General features: G+C 36.5%; 1 protein-coding gene across 4 annotated transcripts in view; it reads right to left on the minus strand.

Moving 5' to 3' along the window:
• Positions 1-20000, minus strand: part of LOC115214928 (potassium voltage-gated channel subfamily A member 1) — a 123180-nt gene that overhangs the window by 73102 nt on the left and 30078 nt on the right. For 2 of the 4 annotated variants that reach the window (XM_036505589.1, XM_036505588.1), the window contains exon 2: positions 8191-8222. The exons of the other annotated variants lie outside the window; for them this stretch is intronic. The gene's annotated coding sequence lies outside the window, so the exon portion shown is untranslated. The remainder of the gene's footprint in view (positions 1-8190; positions 8223-20000) is intronic. 4 annotated transcript variants of the gene reach the window in all.

Below are 20000 nucleotides of genomic sequence, written 5' to 3' on the forward strand. Positions count from 1 at the left end.
CCAACACATGTCAGCATGGTAGATGGGCATTAGAGGAAACAAAGTAATAGTATAACTTTGTTTTGCCTCATAACTTCTAGAAAAATGTATGTTTCGTAATGAAATTTTCTACAAATACGCTCTAGATAGTGTAGAATTTGATTATTTTGGAATTTGTGAAAAGTATTTTCCATGGATGAAGAGAAGAATTTTGGAAAATTTACATGAGTCAGATTTGTTTTTTTATAACTTTCAAAAAAATGGATATTTTTTTAATAAAATTTTCTACCAATACCTTTCAGAGTGTATAGATTACGATTATTTTGGAATTTGAAATGAAAAATGATCGGTGGGCTCACACACAGACATATTGAGACACATCACATATATCTAGAACAAGAAACTTCAAATTCTGGAAAAAATTGTGATATGCATCAGTATGTATGTGTGCATGCCTGCTGTTTTTCTTTTCACATCTAATTCCAATTTATTGTAATTTACACACTCTGAAAGTTATTTGTAGAAAATTTCATTTAAAAATACATCCATTTTTTCCAAAAGATATGAAGAAACAAAACCAACTCGTGTAAATTTTCTGAAAACTCCTCCTTCCCCCAGAAAACTTTTTTCACAACAGATTCCAATATAATCAGAATCTACACCATCTGAAGCACATTTGTAAAAACTTTCATTAAAAAATATCCATTTTTCTGAATAATGTGCAGAAACAAAGCTGGAGGGGACCACACTTATGCAGTTATGCCTATTACTTAAACAATGGTAAATATACATTTACTATTTTTCTTTTCAGCGTAATACTAAGATTACATTGCCATGAAATATCTACATATTGGCTTGTTTCACTTCACTTTCATTTTGTATGTAACAATATTAGATTATACAACTGCATGTTATATATAAACAAACACTACACTTCTTTCATTTGGTTGGCATCAAAAGGCTGATAATAATGTGAATGAGATTGTCTCAATTTACCACTCACATAAACGTATGTATGTATGTATGTATATATATGTTTGTGTGTGTATATACATTCACATGCCTACGTATAAATAATGGCTGTCCATTTTTATCTGTAGCGTACCATCACTGACTGTTAAATGGAAAGTATTTTGTAATACTGATGGGCACATGGACAACTTTGACATTTGTAAGGCCTGCCAAAATAAATGTTAGAGCCTAGCAGGTTTAACAAGCCACTGTTGAAAGAATGATTCTTTTAATAGCCAATGATGGTATTCCTCAGGCACGAGTGGACAGCAATCAATAGGTCTGCAAGCCTCGATACATGTGCTGCATGTTATGCAGTCATTTGCCATGTACAGAGTGAAAATCAACTTTTTCTCTGAAATGATGACGTCATCAGTGGCTAAGTGAACACAACATGGAAAAATGACAATAACAATGATGATGACAACATTGAGGATGATGATTATGATGATAATGATGATGATGGTAATTAAGGAAAACGAGATAGATTAATTGTGAACTGAAAAAAAATCGCTTGGGGACAGAACAAATTATCCTGTCTTTATGAACTTCGAATTCATCTCTTGTTGAAATCAACTCATTCTATCAATTCTTTAGGGATCAATGAAATAAGAGAAACAGCTTAGGTCTGTGGATTGGCAGAATTGTTAGGACATAAAATGAGATGCCTTATGATATTTGTTCTAGCCCTTAACATTCTGAGTTCCTCAGTGATAGACTTAATCCTTTGCTTGGTATAACATCACCGTGGAGGCGCAATGGCCCAGTGGTTAGGGCAGCGGACTCGCGGTCGTAGGATTGCGGTTTCGATTCCCAGACTGGGCATTGTGAGTGTTTATTGAGTGAAAACACCTAAAGCTCCACGAGGCTCCGGCAGGGATGGTGGTGATCCCTGTTGTACTCTTTCACCACAACTTTCTCTCACTCTTACTTCCTGTTTCTGTTGTACCTGTAATTCAAAGTGCCGGCCTTGTCACTCTCTGTGTCACGCTGAATATCCCCGAGAACTACGTTAAGGGTACACGTGTCTGTGGAGTGCTCAGCCACTTACACGTTAACTTCACGAGCAGGCTGTTCCGTTGATCGGATCAACCGGAACCCTCGTCGTCGTAACCGACGGAGTGCTTCCATCCATAACATCACCACCTAGGGGCTCTAGGGGTCTACACAGTTGTGAACATTTCAGACCAGGTCTCTGGTTTGAAGATATTTTATCCTTTCCCCCCACTAGTGTTGGAAACTTTGAAAAAATAGCAATGCTACTCTTTCCAAACTCACTAATTGGTAAAAGAAAAAAAAAATAATGAAAGACAGATCGGCAAGACACATAGCTAAACAGACACTGAGGCACATCGATAGTTAACTAGCTATTCTTTATCATTATCATTGTTTGATATTGATGTTCCATGCTAGCATGGGCTACATGGTTTGACAGAATCTGATGGATCCAAGTGTCTACTCCAGTGTCTGCTTTGACATGGTTTGTTTGTTAGTCAGCTCGTATGTATACATGTATGCATGTATGAATGTATATATGTGTGTGTGTGTGAGTGTGTGTATGTGTGTGTGTGTGTGTGTGTATGCAGAAGACATGGCTGTGTGGTTAATAAATTCACTTTGCAGCCACATGCTTTGTGTTTCGGTCTCTCTACATGGCACTTGTGGTGTCTTGTGCAATAGTTCCAGGCCAACCAATGCCATATAACAGAATTTGCTTCATGAAAATTGCAGAAAGTTGTTCTGGATATGTGCATGTGTGTGTGTGTGTATGTTTGTATATATTTGTCTCCCTCCCAATATCGCTTGAAAACCAATGCTGGTGTGTTTATGTCCCCATTACTTAGCAGTTCAGCAAAAGAAACCAATAGAATAAGTACTAGGCTTACAAAGAATAAGTCCTGGGTTCGATTTGTTTGACCAAAGGCAGTGCTCCAGCATGGCCACAGTCAAACGACTGAAACAAATAAAAGAATAAAACAATGCAAAATATCTGCCCTTGTTGGGTGATTTTAAACAAGTAAACATATAGGGCATTTAGAGAACTTGAGCTAACCTGCATGTCAATTGTTTAGTAGGGGTGGGTGCACGGAAAGTGTAGCTGTTAGAATAAGAATAACCTGGGCAAAGTTCAGAGAACTCTTACCTACGCTGGTGACAAAGGGCCTCTCGCTCAGGGTAAAAGGTAGACTGTATGACGCATGTGTACGAACAGCCATGCTACATGGCAGTGAAACATGGGTTGTGACTGCTGAGGACATGCGTAAGCTTGCAAGGAATGAAGCCAGTATGCTCTGCTGGATGTGTAATGTCAGTGTGCATACTCGTCAGAGTGTAAGTACCTTGAGAGAAAAGTTGGACCTAGGAAGCATCAGATGTGGTGTGCAAGAGAGACGACTGCACTGGTATGGTCATGTGGCGAGAATGGATGAGGATAGCTGTGTGAAAAAGTGCCACACCCTAGCAGTTGAGGAAACCTGTGGAAGAGGTAGACCCAGGAAGACCTGGGATGAGGTGGTGAAGCACGACCTTCAAACATTAGGCCTCACTGAAGCAATGACTAGTGACCGAGACCTTTGGAAATATGCTGTGCTTGAGAAGACCTGGCAAGCCAAGCTAGACCATAACCCGTGGCCTATGCCAGGGGTGTAACCAGCCCACTTATGTGTACCTTTCCTTCATTGGACACTAAACTCTGCTTGCAAAGACCTGTTGAGGCAAGTGAAATCAAAATCGAAATCAAATTTGATGACTGGCATCCATGCTAGTGTAGTGCTAAGAGCACCATCCAAGCGTGATCGTTGCGAAAGCAGCTGACAGGGTTTCTGTGCTGGTGGCATGTAAAAAGTACCATTTGAGCGTGATCAATACCAGCATCGCCTTTCTGGCGCTTGTGCTGGTGGCACGTGAAAAAACATTTGAGCGAGGTTGTTGCTAGTGCCGCTGGACTAGCTTCTGTGCAGGTGGCATGTAAAAAACAACATTCGAGTGTGGCCATTACCAGTACTGCCTGACTGGCCCTCGTGACGGTGGCACGTAAAAGCACCCACTACACTCTTGGAGTGGTTGGCGTTAAGAAGGGCATCCAGCTGTAGAAACTCTGCAAGATCAGATTGGAGCCTAGTACAGCCATCTGGTTTGCCAGTCCTCAGTCAAATTGTCCAACCCATACCAGCATGGAAAGCGGATGTTAAACAATGATGATGATGATACATACATGTATGTGCAAAGATATGTATACATATGCATATATGCATATATACATATATGCATATATACATATATAAAGATAATTTTGACCTCCAGCTTAATGTGGAGCTTGTGTTCAAACAGAATATTGCATTATTTACCTTGAGAAGATCTCTCATAAAGGCTTACAGTGCATAAAAGCACACACGATTACATAGATGAATGATGAGAATCATCTGCTATAACTGCCAGATCACCTAATCTCACTCTGCTATGTGTTCCTCAGTGACCAATGTCCAGTAGCACAATGACAGGCAAATCTCTTGTCAGTGATATATATGTAGAAACCCAGTGTTTATTCAGGCACTGGTGTTGCAAAATGGACAGTGGGCTTATGAAAAATAATCAACAGCAACAGAAACATAGATATATCACCATGATAAATCACTAGCCACTACACATCCTTTATTTTCTCTCCTTGTTTCTTTCTGTGGAAGAGCATAGGCTCAAAACATTAAAGACTTTTTTCACTTCCCGAGCGTTATACTAATACATCTGTTTGTTGTCTACACCACCTGTCTTTGTCTTTTGTTTTTTCTGTGAATTCACCCTATATATATTCATGTACATGTTTCAATCATTTGACTGCTTTGAAGGGTTTTAGTCAAACAAATTGATCCCAGGACTTATTTTCCAAATCTAGTACTTATTGTATCATTCTTTTTTGCTGAACTGCTAAGTTATGGGCACATAAACACACCAGTTGTCAAGTGGTGATGGGGGTACAGACATAGACATAAAGACACACACACAAAGACACATACATACATGAATGCGTGCGTGCGTACATACGTACATACATACATACATGCATACTACTCAAAGGAATTCCAACTCTGTTTTTCACATTTTATTTACAATCTTCTAATATTAATATAAAATATAAAATAATATAGTGAAATGAAATGAAATATTTCTTTTTACTATATTATTTTTACATCTCATATTAATATTAGAAGATTATAAATAAAATGTGAAAAACAGAGTTGAAATTCCTTTGAGTAATATATTCTTCTATACACAATCATACAAAACCCCTTTGTATATAGATATGTACATAATATATATATATCATCATCATCATCATCATCATTTAACGTCCGTTCTCCATGCTAGCATGGGTTGGATGGTTCGACCGGGGATCTGGGAAGCCAGAAGGCTGCAATATATATATATATATATATATATATATATATATATATTATATATGATGGACTTCTTTTGGATTCTATCTATCAAATCTACTCACAAGGCCTTGGTTGAACCGATGCTATAGTAGAAGACATTTGACCAAGGTACTGTGCAGTGGGACTGAATCCAGAACCATGTGGTTGGGAAGCAAGCTTCTTACCACACAGCCACATACATATATATGCACACACACACACACACACACATATATATAAATATATATATATTTTGCCTTAAGCAAAAATGAGAACAAATTTAGAATGGTTCGTAGACATTTGACATCTACTTCTAGAGTATTGGTGTTAATGACTCTTGAGATGCCTACATGCATATAAATGTACTTTCACACAATACAGTGAGAATGAATTCTGAGTAACCATTAACTTAATTTAAATTACTTTAAGGTATGGATGACTTTAATTTACATTTAACCTCCCCAATCTTATAAACACCAAGTTGATAAATAACTCGCTTTGTGATCATGAGTGCACCAAACCTCATGTGGTGTGTATGCTCACATTTTTGCGGATGCTTGTATGAGTGAGTGTACTCACACCATGTAGCTTGCCCAAGGGTGTTTATACATCCATATCTGTTAACGGTTATTTTTAATACTTTTCTCGCTGGATTGTGTGTTTGTTTCTCTTTCTGCCATCTGTGATTTTATTTTTGATCTTCTATATAAATGAAGATATTTTCTCCGTCTGGCTGCTTTTCTCTCTGCAAAACAGAAAGTTACATTGCGGGAACAGTCATTTTAATGAGTTGTCTTTATTTATCACCTGCCGAGATACATCTGCACAATCTTCTGTCTTTCATTTGCTATATATATATATATATATATATATATATATATATAATTTACAAGATAAGGGCAGAAGAAAAATTCTAATGCCAAATATGCCAAAACAAAAAATTGTCGATAACCATTATAATTTATGCGTCTCGAAACAAACCGATAGAAATCTCTAAAAAACATATTTGGCATTAGAATTTTTCTTCTGCCCTTATCTTGTAAATTATGTATAAATTTTACCTTTAAAGGCATTTTCTGATATGCTGGCCATTGATAAAATTTTTTCCCGAAAAAAATTTTATCCTATATTAATTATACATATATATATAAAGGTGATGCCCCAGCATGACCACAGTCTAATGGCTAAAACAAGTAAAAGAATATATATGTATAGATATCTCTATATATATCCATACATATACACACACATACACATATATACATATAGATATATACACAGACACACACAAACGCATGACTGCATGGTTAAGAAGGTTGCTTCCCATTCATGTGGTTTTGGGCTCACTCCTACCACATGGCACTTGTGACATCTACTATGGCCCTTAGACAACTAAAGAATTGTGAGTGGATTTTGTAGACAGAGACTGAAAGAAGCCCAAAATGTGTGTGTGTGTGTGTGTGTGTGTGTGTGTGTGTTTGCTTGTTTCCTTGTCATGACATCACATGATGATTTTAAATGAGCACCAATGTCATATATTATATAACTGATGTCATACATTTCCAGTCATCCATGGAAAACATATCTGGACATGGGGAAATATTACCTTGCATCGAGACAGGTGAGGATTGTTGATAGTAAAGGCATCAGTTAGAACTGCCTCAACATATTCTCTCTGACCCATGCAAACATGGGAAAGTGGTTCTTTAAAAATAATGATGATGATGCTTTTACAAACACATATATACATATTTATATAATGTATATATATATATATATATATATATATATACACAATCAAAATAAGCAACAAGGATATCCAGAGGTAATGCAGTACGATCGTTTCATGCGACTCCATTTAATTGAACAATGCAAATATTACATCAGTTTTAAAATGTAATTTTTATGCAGCTGAAGATTGCTCTACATTTTAAAACTGATGTAATATTTGCATTGTTCAATTAAATGGAGTCGCATGAAACGATCGTACTGCATTACCTCTGGATATCCTTGTTGCTCATTTTGATTGTAATCACCCCATTTTGAATTATATGGATAATACCATACCAAATTCTGGTGCCTTTAACTTAAGTACCATATTCAACTGAATCTAAATTTTTACTGAACTTATATATATACAGTTCTATATTTGAGAGATGAGGACAAGAAATTATGTACATTATTACATTATATACATTTGATGGAAATGTTGACCTTCCGCAAAGAAACTACCTAATTCAGAATGGAAACTGATATATATCGACAAGAAGAGGGTTTAGCTATGGGTTCGCCATTATCACAGATAATAGTCAATATACACATGGAATACTTTGAGAATTTGGCTTTAGGATCAACACCACTAAAACCAACCCTATGGCTGTGATATGTTGATGACACTTTTATACTCTGGCCCCATCAGGAAGATGTCCAGATCATGTGAACTCAATAAAGCCATCCATACAGTTCACAATGGAAAAGGAAAAAGACAATCAGCTAGCATTCCTGGACGTATTAATAACATGCACCAAGTATGGATCCAGTACATCCGTATACCGCAAGCCAACCTTCACTGGACAGTACCTCAACTTCAATTCCCACCATCCATATGGTGTAAGAGAGGGATTGCTCAGTGCCTAAAACATTGAGCAAAGAATATAAGTAGCGATTGTGATACACACCACAGAGAAATGATCAGGCTAAGTAACAATATATTAAGCAACAACTACCCCAAAAACATGCTACACACTCCAATTAAGAAGAGAAGAAAGGATGAGACCTATGAACTGACCACAGTCTGTCTGCTCTATGTGAAAGGCTTCTCTGAAAAGATACAAAAGATATGTGGCCATATGACATCAGGACAGTATTCAAGAGTAATACAACATTTTGTAAATATCTCCTTCGAGTAAAACCACCAATAGAAGAGATTATGATCAAAGACGGCATGTACTCCATCCCATGCAGCTGTGGTAGGTTATACAAAGGCGAAACATGCCACACCTTCAAAATGAGGGTAGAGGAACATTGCAAAACTGTGACATGAGGAGATATTGATAAATTGGGTATAGCTGATCATGTATGGAAAAACAGAGACAAATCCCCCTGTGGGACGAAGTTAAAATAATAGACAGAGAACACCACTGGAAAATACGGAAACTAAAAGAGGCAGTACATATGTTAGGGCATAATAACCTCCTGAGCCTAGTGCAGATATGAGTAGCATATGGGAACCAGCATTAAGGAAGGATAGGAAAATATTAGATTTATAAGCCCTAAAATTCACTCCATAATTATCCACAGGTTAAGAGTGCAGGCTACTAACCCCAAGATTCCGAGTTCGATTTCAGGCAGTGACCTAAATGATAATAATAATATCAGAAAAATACCTTAGGAATGAGAACCCAGGTTCGAAATTTCCCCCAAAACACCTGATGAAGGCTGAAGAGTACATCAGCTGAAATGTTATGTTAACAACAAACAAGATGAGGACAAATATCTGTCAAATATAAATTATGTATATATATATATATATATATATATATATATATATATATATTCTTTTACTCTTTTATTTGTTTCAGTCATTTGACTGCAGACATGCTGGAGCACTGCCTTTAGTCGAACAAATTGACCCCAGGACTTATTCTTTGTAAGCCTAGTACTTATTCTATAGGTCTCTTTTGCCAAACTGCTAAGTTACAGGGGACAAGAACACACCAGCATTGGTTGTCAAGCAATGGTGGGAGACAAACACAAACACACAAACAAACACACACATATATACGACAGGACTCTTTCAGTTTCCATCTACCAAATCACAAGGCTTTGGTCAGCCTGAGGCTATAGTAGAAGACACTTGCCCAAAGTGCCAAGCAGTGGGACTGAACCTGGAGCCATGTAGTGGGTAAGCAAGCTACTTACCACACAGCCACTCCTATTTATATTTATATACATGCATATATATATATATGTATACACACACATACATATTATATTGTGGAGGCGCAATGGCCCAGTGGTTAGGGCAGCGGACTTGCGGTCGGAGGATCGTGGTTTCGATTCCCAGACCGGGCGTTGTGTGTGTTTATTGAGCGAAAGCACCTAAAAGCTCCACGAGGCTCCGGCAGGGGAAGGTGGTGATCCCTGCTGTACTCTTTCACCACTCTAAAGGCGGTGCTCCAGCATGGCCGCAGTCAAATGACTGAAACAAGTACAAAAAAAAAAAATATATATATATATATATATATATATATATATACATACATGTGTGCGTGGATATGTGTGTATGTATGAGTATGTACATGCACATATATGTTTGTGTGTGTATGTGCATGTACATATACATGTTTGTGTGAGTATGTACTCATATACACATATGTATCTGCATGCATACATATATATATTTAGACATTTATACATATAAATATATGTATGTATATATATATATATATATATATATATATATATATTTATATACAGGCATACATTCACACTCCCGCATATACGTATATACATATATATATATATATATACATAAACATACTCCTATCACACACTATACCCTCAGATATACAAACATATGCATATCCGTATAAATGAAGGGGATGTGTGCATGAAAGTTGCACTTATGCACTGGACAGTCTTACACTCATATACATACATATAAAGATACTCACACACACATTCATACAATTACAAAAGAAAAAAAGAAAAAATGAAAAAATATATATAAAAAAAATGTTAAGACATATAGAAAGCTAGTGCAGGAACATAGTAAAAATGTGGATTCTATCCATGATCTTGGGGGAGGGGCTAAAACTGTAACAGGTATTTTGTCGCACGTAGACATGATCCAAAAAGTTCACATCTTGAATTTAGACACATAGGTCCAAGGAACTTTTCCAGATGAGCTATTGTTCCATATTACAAAGACCACATTTGCCACAACCTTTGGTATGAGGTTTACACTTGGCCAAGCTCTTCCAGTAAATCTTACAGCCGACACCCTGTTCTTTTAAGAACCATATATAACTGGATAATTTGGCAGTTTTTCATTTAACCCAGTCTGTGAAGCTTTAAGGTTTGATTGTTGAACCTTGCTTTGAATATATATATATATTATATATATATATATAAATATATCTTTTTAAAATCTTTTATTCTTTTACTTGTTTCAGTCATTTGATTGCAGCCATGCTGGAGCACTGCCTTGGAGGGTTATTTATAGTTGAACAAAACCTACAGGACTTATTTTTTAAGCCTAATATATATGTATATATATATATATATATATAAAGTTAATCGAAACAAGAAAACAAAAACAAAAAAACAACAACGCAAGGACGTGGAACAAATAAAGTATTATTGGACGCTCAGGAAAGAAGGGAAGAAGGAGGGTTTGATCAAGAGAGAGAGAGAGAGAGAGGCTTCTTTCAGTTTTCGTTGACCAAATCTATTCACAAGGCTTTGGTTGGCTGAAGGCCATAGTAGAAGACACTTGCCCAAAGTGCCATGCAGTGGGACTGAACCTGGAACCATGTGGTTAGGAAGTAAGATTCTTACCACACAGCCGCACCTGTGCCTAGAAAGAGAAAGAGGAGTGAGGGAGAGAGAGTAAAGAAACACAGACAGATGGGCATACATATATATAGAAGAGAGCATGATGGTGTCAGTGATATGGTAATATTCCTCTACAGTGCTATTGCTAATGAATGACATACAGTATTCACAGAGAGATACTGAGATGATGACCAGATTGTTCAGTACACACTCCTTAAGTTGGCAGCTTGGCAGATTGACAACTTGCCAGGTTGCTAATTCATTCATACTGGCTGTGTACTTACTGTCATAACATCCAAAATATGTATTTATATGTTTGTGTAGCAAGAATGCTACACACACACACACACACACACACACACACTCATGTTTGGTATGACGCTTGCTTCCCAATCACATGTTTCATGGTTCAGTGCCAAACCTTGGGCCAACCAAAGCCCTGTGAGTGGATTTGGTAGAGTGAAAGAAGCCTGTTGTATATATATGTATACGGTAAGACAACAAAAAAATGAAAGGGACCTCGATATTATGTAAATAGAGAAATTTATCTGTAAATGTAATATGTGACAATTATTTGGTAGCCATGATAAAACTCCGAGTTTCGGATGCCGGGGTGGAAAAACCATGCCGCCATCTCTTCAGTTATCCGGTCACCGGAAAAAATGCTCCTACACTCATTCCATTTTTTCCGATGGCCGGATAACTGAAAAGATGGCGTCATGGTTTTCCACCCTGGCATCTGAAACTCGGTGTTTTATCATGGCTACCGAATAATTATCACATATTACATCATCATCGTTTAAAGTCCGTTTTCCATGCTAGCATGGGTTGGATGGTTCGACCGGGGATCTGGGAAGCCAGAAGGCTGCACCAGGCTCTAGTCTGATATGGCAGTGTTTCTACAGCTGGATGCCCTTCCTAACACCAACCACTCCGTGAGTGTAGTGGGTGCTTTTTATGTACCACCGGCACAGGTGCCAGGCGAAGCTGGCAACGGCCACGATCAGATTGGTGTATTTTACATGCCACCTGCACGGAAGCCAGTCAAGGCGGCGCTGGCATCAGCCTCGATTCGGATGGTGCTTTTTACGTGCCATTACAGATATATATATAGTGTCTTCGTGTGTATGTTCTTGTCCCCCTCCCCCACCACATCACTTGACAACTGGTGCTGGAGTGTTTCCATCCCTGTAACTTAGCAGTTCAGAAAAAGAGAGTGATAGAATAAGTATCAAAATTTTAAAAGAAATTAAGTACTGGATTCGATACATTTCATGAAAAATTCTTCAAGGTTGGTACCCCAGCATGGCCACAGTCTAATGACTGAAGCAAGTAAAAGATGAAAGATATACATACATATATGTATATATAGTATTAATGAGGGATTATCAATCTGGGCAAAACACTTTATAAAAACACACACACACCAGGCTAACAAAATATTTTAGATTAGTGAAGAATTCCATGTATGTTTATGGTAGGGTTTGAGGTTATAGATTATCACCATTCAATATTGTAAATTTATGGTTGTATTCTCAGTTAGATTGGTTTTTTTTTTTTACACAAAGACATGATGTAACATATTCCTTTAATGCAGTAAATTCGACTTACAGCTGTTTCTGATAATCATTTTAGGTTTGTTCATTGATCAATGAATGATCCTATAATGACTATTGGAAACAACTGTAAGTTAAATTTACTGCGATAAAGGAATATGTAATAACGATTATTTATATCTATGTATCTATCTATCTATCTATCTATCTATCTACTTATCTATCTATCTATCTTATCTAGCTATCTCTCTCTCTATATATATATATATAATATATATATATATATATATATATATATATATATATATATATATATATATATATATATATACATACATATATATAGGCACAGGATTGGCTGTGTGGTAAGTAGCTTGCTTACCAACCACATGGTTCCGGGTTCAGTCTCACTGCATGGCACCTTGGGCAAGTGTCTTCTACTATAGCCTTGGGCCAACCAAAGCCTTGTGAGTGGATTTGGTAGACGGAAACTGAGGGAAGCCTGTCATTTATATGTATATATATATGTGTGTTTCTGTGTCTGTGTTTGTCCCTCCAACATCGCTTGACAGCCGATGCTGGTGTGTTCATGTCCCTGTCACTTAGTGGTTTGGCAAAAGAGACCGATAGAATAAGTACTAGGCTTACAAAGAATAAGTCCTGGGGTTGATTTGCTCGACTAAAGGAGGTGATCCAGCATGGCCGCAGTCAAATGACTGAAACAAGTAAAAGAGTAAAAGAGAAAGTAAAGAGTATATATATATATACACACACAAGTGTATTTATATACATGCACACACACACACACACACACATCTTAAAAGCAAGCCATCATCTGCAAACAGGTATGGCTTTCTAACATTCATAACATGTACTATAATTCTTTAATTATTTTAGGGGCCTATGTTTTTATGAGCAAATACCCTCTTTGACTTGGCAGTCTTTGACCATGCAAAACATCCAAGATGTCACAGTTTGAGGGGAAAAAGAACTGCACCAGCACTTGGCTGGTATACTAAGTGAAATAAAGTGTCTTGCTCAAGGATAGAAAGCATTGCCAATTCCAGGAATTGAACTCATGACATTATAGCCATAAAGCAAACATCCTAATGACTTGAACATTTATTTGCCTTCACAATGCATGTGTCTCTCTATATGTATTCCCTTCTCTTCTTTTGATGCACACCAATGTTGTGATAGCTAGAGATTCCTGAAAAGCAAACATATGTAGTAAAAGATTTTGAGACATAATTTTATTCAAAGCCTCTTTTTCTGATTGAGCTGTTAGTATGAAGTTAAACATAAACTGAAGGTGAATATTTGGTATATGTCAGCTGCTCACAGCATTCTGCCAGTTGAGTAGTATATTTGGTGTGATGTGAAACTGTAAAATCTTTAGATGGTTAGGTTAGTGTACTGCAGAATATGAATGAGGAAGAAGGGTGAGATATTCTGGATGTTTGGTGAGGATGCACCAAACTACTAACATTTCAGGAATTATGGACAATTTATTAAAATCTTAAGGGATAATATAAAGGGAATTATCAGCTTTGAATATATATATATATATATATATATATATATATATATATAAAGTTAATTCAAACAAGAAAGCACAAAAAAAACACAACAACGCGAGGACGTGGAACAAATATAGTATTATTGGACACTCAGGAAAGAAGGAAAGAAGGAGGGTTTAACGTTTCGAGCGGAGCTCTTCGCCGGAAACATAGGAAAAAAAATCGCCAACGGTACACACGAGGTCATATATATAAGGTGTCAAGCTGGCAGAATTGAAAGCACACTAGGCAAAAATGCTTAGTGGCATTTCCTCCTTCATTATGTTTTTGCTGAGATTGACTTTACCTTTCACCCTTTTGGGGTCAATAAAATAAGTACCAGTTGAGTACTGGGGTCAGTGTAATTGACTTATCTCCTCCCCTGAGCTCACTAGCCTTGAGCCAAAATTTGAAACCAATATGTATGTATGTGTATGTGTGTATGTGTGTGTCAACATGTACACAGAAACACATGTGAATGTGTACACATGCTCTCACACACACAGATACATTACAAGCACAAACACACAAATCCATGTAAAATTTGCTGGTTAACTATGTATCATTTTCTTCTTAATATTTAGTATATTACTGGACAATTTCAGCAACAAATAACATGAACATTTATTTGGTTTATAATGAATAAAGAGATTCTGGAAGCTTCCACTTTCATAATGACCAAAAGTGATGGTAGTCAGAGCTTTCTCCAAACAACTGATGTCAAAACAGTCGAATGTATTCAAGTTATTCTTGCCATTTCAGCCATTTTAATGAATGTATCTACAATCAAATTCCAGTATAATTATTTTCTATTACTTTTAATTATATAACAAAATCTTTCAATAAATAAATCTTCATTGTAGATCAAATTTATAAAAAGATAGTTTTTTTCTTTTTTTTTTTTTAATTAAGCATTGAAAGGACACTATTTGTTGATTTCATAATCAACTATATTAGCCTGTGAATGATCTAATTAAATTTTTCTTAATTAACATGAGACCGGTTGTTATCATTGAGTAATTCAAAGTCTGTGAAAGTTGTTGCTGGAATGTATGAATCTGGCTAAGCTTGGATAATTGAAGAATAACATCAAAGAGAATTCATAAACTACATAAGGGATAAGTCAAACAATTGTCATGGTGAAAGATCAATGAAAAAAGAAACGAGGCAGACTGATTGGTACTTAAATATATTATGTGTAAAATCAAAAAAAAAAAAAAATAGCAGAGCAAATATGACTTTTAGAAACATGTTTTTCCATGCATGGAACAAACTACCCATATCAGATGTTAGTGATCTTTTCACTGTAAACTTAAAAATTCTATACTTCCTGACATTTGCCAACACTGGTCTTGACATGCTCAAGCACTTTTGTCCTTTTTATGGTACTTTTACTGATCACTTTTCTTTTTTGTACTTTATTCTGTGTATTTATGAATCTGCTTTTAGCTATCATTGCTGTCTTTCTTTACTTGACTTATTACTGCTTTTTGTCCTCTCTTTTACTCTTGTTCCAAAAGAGTTGTGGTGCACTTGAGCATTGTATATATATATCAAGCTCAAGGAGGTGAGCTGGCAGAATCCATTAGCACATTGCGTGAAAAGCTTAGTGGCTTTTCATCTGTCTACATGTTCTGAGCTCAAATTCTGCTGAGGTTGACTTTGCTTTCAATCCTTTTGAGGTCGATAAAATGAGTACCAGTTGAACATTGGGGGTCATTGGAATCACTGTATCCCACCTCTGAAATTGCTGGCCTTGTGCCAAAATTTGAAGCCATTACTACTACTACTACTACTATTGCTGCTGCTGCTGTTACTACTACTACTACTACTACTACTACTACTACTATATAAGGCAGCAAGCTGGTAGAATCATCAGCAAACTGGACAAAATGCTTAATGGCATTTTTTCTGACTTCCTAATCTGAGTTCAAATCCTACTGAGATCAACTATGCCTTTCATAGTTTCAAGGTTGATGAAATAAGTACCATTTGAGCACTGGGCTTGGTGTAATCAACAAGCCCCCTTCCACAAAATTTCACACTGTGTACAGTAGAAATAATTATCATTATTTATATTATTATTATTATTATTATTATTATTATTATTATTATTATTATTATTATTATTATAAATATAAACCTACTTTATTCTTGCTTTATTATATAAATCGCTACATATATAACACAGCCACAATACCTTACTTACAGACAATATATTGAAACATTGCAAGTTATTGCTTAGTATGTGAATTTTATTAATTTCCAAGATTTTTTTTTTGTTTTAACTGGCTGGGCCTAACGATTCTGCCAGCTAGCTGCCTGTGACTGATACCATTAATGTTCTTCCTGAATGTTTGTATGTCAATAGCTGCAGAGAAAATATGAAGAGAGAGAAAATTCCAGAAGGATGAACTTCAGTGGAAGAAGGACTGATCATAGTGATTAGACTGAGGTTTATGGGCTGGACACAACAAAGATGATAAAAAGAGAAGAGATTAGCATATCAGGAATACCTGTGGTTAATTGTATATGAAATTCAGTCTTTAACCCTTTCATTACCGTATTTATTTTGGGATGCTCTGTGTTTCATTCATTTAAATATAACAAAGAATTTAGTAAAAGAAGTTGGTTATCATTAAGCTAGTGTTGGGAACATAAATTGTGGCTAAGGTTTGGTGGAAGATTTTAATTCAATAATTATGAAAACAAGACATTTGTACTACAGAGCCTGAGGCGGTTTTGGCTGGGTTGGTATCAAAAGGGTTAATGCTATGGAACTAAGCGCTACCCAAATGTTTATCAATACATGATGAGGTGGGGAAGGCAGAAGTGGTGGGTAGATGGGTAGGAGATAAGCACAAAGTGTTTAATGCTGGTGACTAGTGTAGATGTAGGTGACCCAAAAATATATTTCTTTATTGCCCACAAAGGGGCTAAACATAGAGAGGACAAACAAGGACAGACAAAGGGATTAAGTCGATTATATCGACCCCAGTACGAAACTGGTACTTTATCTATCGACCCCGAAAGGATGAAAGGCAAAGTCGACCTCGGCGGAATTTGAACTCAGAACGTAACGGCAACCCAAAAATTAAGAATCCAGCAGGTACCAGATGAACTGGAAAAGATAGAAGCACTAAGTAGACTTTCTAGAGAAGAATCATGAGTGACAAAATGAACACTTGTGGGTCAAATATCCATGTTTTAATTTTGTTTTTGGTGGATGGAAGGAAGGAGTGGAGGGGTGGATGAGGAAGAGAGTTAAATTCAGACAACAACAGAGAGAGAGAGAGAGAGAGATCTGTTTGTTTATGGGAAAGGAGGTAAGTAGACCGACACTACTAAGACACATCCTCAGATGTCAGGGGAATGATAAGAAAGAACCAACGGTGGCAACAGTAGCAGTAGTAGTATCAGCAGCAGCAGCAGTAAGAGCAACAACAATCATTACATTATATCAAACCTTCATCTCTCATCTCTCATCTCTCTCTCTCTCTCTGCAATTCACATGTGCAATAGCTCAGTGTTTACATTGGAGATCGATTCATAGATTACTGTTAATCCAACAACTACAACTGCTGTTGCTGCTACTACTACTACTACTACTACTACTACTACTACTACTACTACAACTACTACTACTACTATATAAGGCAGCAAGCTGGTAGAATCATCAGCAAACTGGACAAAATGCTTAATGGCATTTTTTCTGACTTCCTAATCTGAGTTCAAATCCTACTGAGATCAACTATGCCTTTCATAGTTTCAAGGTTGATGAAATAAGTACCATTTGAGCACTGGGCTTGGTGTAATCAACAAGCCCCCTTCCACAAAATTTCACACTGTGTACAGTAGAAATAATTATCATTATTTATATTATTATTATTATTATTATTATTATTATTATATTATTATTATTATAAATATAACCTACTTTATTCTTGCTTTATTATATAAATCGCTACATATATAACACAGCCACAATACCTTACTTACAGACAATATATTGAAACATTGCAAGTTATTGCTTAGTATGTGAATTTTATTAATTTCTAAGATTTTTTTTTTGTTTTAACTGGCTGGGCCTAACGATTCTGCCAGCTAGCCGCCTGTGACTGATACCATTAATGTTCTTCCTGAATGTTTGTATGTCAATAGCTGCAGAGAAAATATGAAGAGAGAGAAAATTCCAGAAGGATGAACTTCAGTGGAAGAAGGACTGATCATAGTGATTAGACTGAGGTTTATGGGCTGGACACAACAAAGATGATAAAAAGAGAAGAGATTAGCATATCAGGAATACCTGTGGTTAATTGTATATGAAATTCAGTCTTTAACCCTTTCATTACCGTATTTATTTTGGGATGCTCTGTGTTTCATTCATTTAAATATAACAAAGAATTTAGTAAAAGAAGTTGGTTATCATTAAGCTAGTGTTGGGAACATAAATTGTGGCTAAGGTTTGGTGGAAGATTTTAATTCAATAATTATGAAAACAAGACATTTGTACTACAGAGCCTGAGGCGGTTTTGGCTGGGTTGGTATCAAAAGGGTTAATGCTATGGAACTAAGCGCTACCCAAATGTTTATCAATACATGATGAGGTGGGGAAGGCAGAAGTGGTGGGTAGATGGGTAGGAGATAAGCACAAAGTGTTTAATGCTGGTGACTAGTGTAGATGTAGGTGACCCAAAAATATATTTCTTTATTGCCCACAAAGGGGCTAAACATAGAGAGGACAAACAAGGACAGACAAAGGGATTAAGTCAATTATATCGACCCCAGTACGAAACTGGTACTTTATCTATCGACCCCGAAAGGATGAAAGGCAAAGTCGGCCTCGGCGGAATTTGAACTCAGAACGTAACGGCAACCCAAAAATTAAGAATCCAGCAGGTACCAGATGAACTGGAAAAGATAGAAGCACTAAGTAGACTTTCTAGAGAAGAATCATGAGTGACAAAATGAACACTTGTGGGTCAAATATCCATGTTTTAATTTTGTTTTTGGTGGATGGAAGGAAGGAGTGGAGGGGTGGATGAGGAAGAGAGTTAAATTCAGACAACAACAGAGAGAGAGAGAGAGAGAGATCTGTTTGTTTATGGGAAAGGAGGTAAGTAGACCGACACTACTAAGACACATCCTCAGATGTCAGGGGAATGATAAGAAAGAACCAACGGTGGCAACAGTAGCAGTAGTAGTATCAGCAGCAGCAGCAGTAAGAGCAACAACAATCATTACATTATATCAAACCTTCATCTCTCATCTCTCATCTCTCTCTCTCTCTCTGCAATTCACATGTGCAATAGCTCAGTGTTTACATTGGAGATCGATTCATAGATTACTGTTAATCCAACAACTACAACTGCTGTTGCTGCTACTACTACTACTACTACTACTACAACTACTACTACTACAACTGCTACTACCACGACCACCACCACCATGCTACTATTCATGCTACTGGCGGTTTCAACATCAGAACGAAGACGGGGTACACAAGAAATCTGCCAACTCAATTGGTGCACATTATCCTAAATGGCAATATGTATAAGTATGTATGTGTTTATATATACATGTGTATGTGTATGTATATATATATAGAGAGAGAGAGAGATGTATGTATGCATATGTGTATACATGAATATATATATATATATATATATATATGTATATATACGTATTTCAAAATAGAAAATTACCCTTAAACAGGTAAATTTTACATGCTAGAAATAGCAGCCAAGATGGCCAAAAACCACAATTTTATACCAAATTTCGAAGTAAATGAAAAATAAAAACCAAGTATTCGCCACCCTATATATATATGTATATATATATATATATATACCAACATGTGAATGAGTGTGTGTATACATACATACACTCACATGCACACACACATAGATAGATAGATAGATAGA

The sequence above is a fragment of the Octopus sinensis genome, linkage group LG8 (genome assembly GCF_006345805.1).
Source record: "Octopus sinensis linkage group LG8, ASM634580v1, whole genome shotgun sequence".
Taxonomy (NCBI): domain Eukaryota; kingdom Metazoa; phylum Mollusca; class Cephalopoda; order Octopoda; family Octopodidae; genus Octopus; species Octopus sinensis.